Raw genomic sequence first — 4,874 nt, 5'->3', positions numbered from 1 at the left:
GATAATATTTAGAGTAAATTATAAATTCTGTCCATGTAGTTTACCCCTTGGGTTCTATGAGCCCTAAAATTCATGGATAGTGTCCCTGTGGTTTCATTTTCATCACGATGGAGGTCCATGAAGTTTAAAATGCTCCGTTAAGCACCTTATGTGAGGGGTATTTTAGTTATTTCATTTCCCCCTCCATTTAAATACCCAACCCCGTCCCCACACCAACTTCATCTTCTTCGCCGCTCTCCTAAACCCTAAACTGTAAACCTACGTGGCCACAAGGGCTTTGATAACGTCTGGATTTGAACCGGGAAAAATGAGATTTCCACTATATCCCCTTAAGATTTAATCGTGAGTCATAACCCAACCCAAGTGGTTTTGTAACACCATTTAATATAACCTTAGATGTAACTCCTCTATTACTTATGGTAAAAACCCTATAAATAAATTTAGGTGTTTGAATGCTAAGCAATATTTAAACAAATCAAGCAACCATAAATTATATCAAATGTTAAGTTTAAGATCAAGAACAAATATCAAATGACATTTGGCCTAGCGGTATCGTAGTTTTTGGCCTCTTAGAAGGTCAGAGATTCAAACCTCACCAAATGTAAGAAGGGTGTATAAGCTTATTTGTTGCATTTTCCGTATATAAATATTATATACTTAAAAAGAAAGATCAAGAACAAACAACAAACACCAATATTAGTTTCACGGATAATCCAACTTAACATTATTAATTTAAGCAACCAGGATATCACTTAATTTTGGAAGTGATCAATTCCCTAGATGATCATGTCTAATTAATGAAAGATGAAACACTCTTGGCTATTAATTAATGCAACCCTTGGATTGGATTAAACAAGAAGGATAATACATGAGATTTAGTCACTAGTTCTGGACGACCAAACCCATCTCCTTCAGAGTAGGTCAATTGTGCCATCCTAGCTAAGTTTGCTGCACACTCGAACTCCATTAAAAAATGACAGCTACTTGCACTTCCTGCACCTGTGCGTTCTTTGTTAAGTTTCTTCCATGTCTTGCTGATTAAAGATTTCATATAACTTCTAGCTTCGTCTTCAGTAGCACCAGTCTCATGCATGTAACATTCAATTGATTTTGGATTGTCCCCTCTTGCCATTTCGTCCTAAACATAACAATTATTAATGTTTGAGTTAATTATCTATTTATTTTTAGTATTGAAAACATCGATATGCAAACTAATTTGATATAAACACATTTCGTAAATTAAGAAAACAATATCTTTTAACGAATAATATAGATATATAGTTACCGAGGATGTCCCTAAGTCACCGGCAAGTCGCAAGATTAGTGACGAGTAGCGAACAATGTTGTCGGTTCTTTCCAAGCATTGCAGGATCTCTTGGGTTGAAGTCATAGATGTCAAAAAATAACAATGCATGAGTATTGCAGGACCCGATATTGATATATAAGCATTGTCCAAGTATTCTTGGAGTGTTGGTGTATGCCCACTTTGGTACCACTTTGCTTCTACCATGTATGACTTGCATAAATCTGCCCACTGTTCCAACATAGTAAAAAAAAAAAATTAGATTCGAATCTGATCACAAATTAAGGAATTAAACATAATATTAGTTAATAAATATGGATTAACTACCGCTTTCTTTAGGTATGGAAGGATGAGCAATCCTTTGTTTGTCAAATTGTCATACGTGACCTCATTTATGGTGTTGTAGAATCCAAGGAAACAGATCTTCATATAATCCGGGAGTTCTTCAATCGCATTGATATCCCATCTGCGCATTCAAATTTTCTTTTTAATCGTCAGATTTCATGAAATTATATATGCAAATTAATACTATTTGATCGATAAACATTTGACGATTCAAAATGGAAGTAACAACGATTAATTAATATTTACCTGGTGATAACATCGGTAAATTTTTGAAGTTCGTCCAGAGTACCATAAACATCATAGACATCATCAATAGTAGCAATTATGGCGTTAACCTTTGTTAGCGTTTTCCTTCCAAGGCTAAACTTAGGTAGGTAATTAACACCAACTGTCCACAGAAAGTTCTCCACCAACCGGTCTCGACAAAAGCTTAACTTCTTATCCCAACATGTATTTCTCCACCACCTATATATTCAATTCATAGCTCTATATCATTGGCAGTTAATGTCATCAAAACTTGYAGGTCTTCTTCATATTTGAAAATTATAAACACGATTATATGCATTATGCATTTAACATCTGTTTATATGTGAACAACGTTTCTATATGAACCTTTTAGGTGTTCATTTGTGAATTTGTATGTATAAACGATATTCCAATATGAATGCGTGTTTTCTAAACAAGCTTCTTCTACAACTTAAAAAGAATGGGCCTATAGATATGTATATATGTCATGTATATATACAAGGAATAAATGGCTAATTAACTCGTAATTAAGAAAGGAATGATACCTTGATGAATATTTTAGATCTTGAAGGTGGATAGCCTGGACCATGTTAAAATCCAATATTGCAAGCTCCATCAATGTGAGATCAATCATACCGCTTGTTTTCTTGCATTCTTCTATAAACCACTTGGCCTCTACTCTTGGTACTCTCCAATACAGTGGAAACTCCAAAGCATGACTTACTAATGACCATAAACTACTACTTCCATCAATCGTATCTCGAATTTGTTTTAGATATTCGGTGGTGAAGTCTCTAACATCATCCAAGATGCTTTCATCCTCGAATGAATGATAAGAAGCCTCGTACAGGTTCAGCATTCCACCACATCAATATCCCCTTTAACATGTTCAGTCTTGTGCTTAAAGTCGTGAAAAATCTCTAAATCAAATGAAGGAATGTATAAATTTGTGTTTTACAGTAACATAAGATGCATGTGATAAAAGATACTTGAATATTAATCAAGTTTGTACCTTGAGGAACAYGATAACCATGTTGTCTGAGTAGTCGAAAGCCAAGGGCCCTAAGGTTCATATCCATTYCATTCCACTGCTCCTGAGTTTTGAAGTGATCATCGTAAATCAGCTCCAAGACTTGATTTATTTCTTCCTCAAAATGATACGATATTCCGAGTCTCTGCAAATTGTCAACCAGCGCAAGGCTGTTCAATGGATTGCCCGTTACTTTCTGTATCATCGTCTTTACAGCTTTCTTCAAACTAGATACTCTTGCCTCGTAATCTTCTTCCTGCATGTATAATTAAGTTATATATATATATATATATATATATATATATTCTTGAATATGTGCAGAAGATTTAATCAACAATTAAGAAATGTATGAATGAAACATGTAAAGGGAAAGATGCATGGTACTCGTACARTGCATTTACTAGATAGTGATTAACGATGATCAAATGAYARTGATGGCTTATAGTWTGCTGATCGTCAAACCGATGGGTTCCGCSATAGAGACGGCCATTGACRTAGAGTTTGATGAACAAAATAGCTTGCAAACGTTGAAACCTCTWGTTGCAGCAACAAGATTTTTGTAATGAAAAATTGAAYAGAGAAATAAGAACATTGAAGCCATATAGAAAGAGAGAAGTTAAACTATATATGAAGTAATACGTACGTTGGTCCCAAGTTATATATTGGTATCAATTATCATACACGCACAGGGGCGGCACACAAGTTTTCCAAAAGGTTGGGTCGGACTTGATATATTATATATTTTCAGAAATACAAAAATTACACTATCCAAAGTTAAAACGTAGTAAAACTCTAAAACTAGAYGTCAAATATGAGAATGACAAACATCGCTAATCAAGTGCCTCCAACATTTCAAGAAAATTTCCCCCGTTAATAGAATCTAACTTCTTACTGTGGCCTYTAAATGCAACCGCTTGTAAGACTCATTGGTTCAAGTAATAGCAATTTAAGTCCAATTAAAGTATCAAACAATTTCAAASAAATTGAATCTAATCATTAATCAAACAATTTCAAACAATAACATCTTAAAACTTGAATAGAAATATAGAATGAAAACCCCCTGTGATTTAGGAGCTGTAATCGGAGGTCGAGACTCAACTCACTCGAGAGTGGTCAACACGGGGAGGGAGGATAGATCAACACATATGTAATTTCAATAATGAAGATTGGAGATTATAATTTTGTTCATAAGTTATTCGTATAATTAAGTCTGTCGGCCGATATTGTTATGTGAGCATGTGGCGATAAAGAATTAACAGCTTTAGACTTTAGTGGACTATGGACTGTAGCTTTAGTGATCAAAAAATTTAGGCTAGATTAAAAGATTAGTGGACTCTAGTGGAGAGGCCAAATTAAAAAAAATGGAATTAACAATTAAAAGTCCAATTTGTACAAACCGTGCAAACCATCCTCATCCGTCGATTTCATTGTTTAATCTTATGAAAACTTTTCATGAAATTGTTTAATCTTGTGAAATTGTTTCATATAATACTTTTTTTTGATAAAGTTGTTTCATATATAGTTATGAAATTGTTTCATATAATACTTAATGAAATTTTAATGAAAGTGTTTCATGTATTTCTCTATAATTAAAATAATGAAGATGATAATATCCATAATTAACACCCTCCACAATAAAAATGATTAATCAACCTCTCATAATTAGAAAAAAATGAACAAAATGAAAAATTATGATTGGTTKAATGAGGTTTGTACGGTTTGTACAAATAACGTAGTTTGCAAAGTAAACCTCTTCTCTCTCTCTCTCTCACTCTCTCTCTCTCTCTCTATATATATATATATAGGGAAGGGTTCAAACGAGAACCCATGTGATTTACGAGAACGCAAGAACAATCCAATAACCTCATATTGTGATAAAAAATAAAATTAAAAGATTTTTAAAATTAAAATTAAAATTTAAAAAGATTCAAAAAAATTTAAAATTAAAAG

The 4,874-nt window shown here is 33.3% G+C and overlaps 1 pseudogene; it reads right to left on the bottom strand.

Moving 5' to 3' along the window:
• Positions 1–822: 822 nt before the first annotated feature.
• Positions 823–4,874, bottom strand: part of LOC112504836 — a 5,718-nt pseudogene continuing 1,666 nt past the window's right edge.

The sequence above is a fragment of the Cynara cardunculus genome, unplaced genomic scaffold (genome assembly GCF_001531365.2).
Source record: "Cynara cardunculus var. scolymus isolate 2C unplaced genomic scaffold, CcrdV1 Un_Scaffold_7102, whole genome shotgun sequence".
NCBI classification, from domain to species: domain Eukaryota; kingdom Viridiplantae; phylum Streptophyta; class Magnoliopsida; order Asterales; family Asteraceae; genus Cynara; species Cynara cardunculus.
The sequence above is the reverse complement of the archived record's forward strand: the minus strand, read 5'-3'. Positions and strand labels throughout refer to the sequence as shown.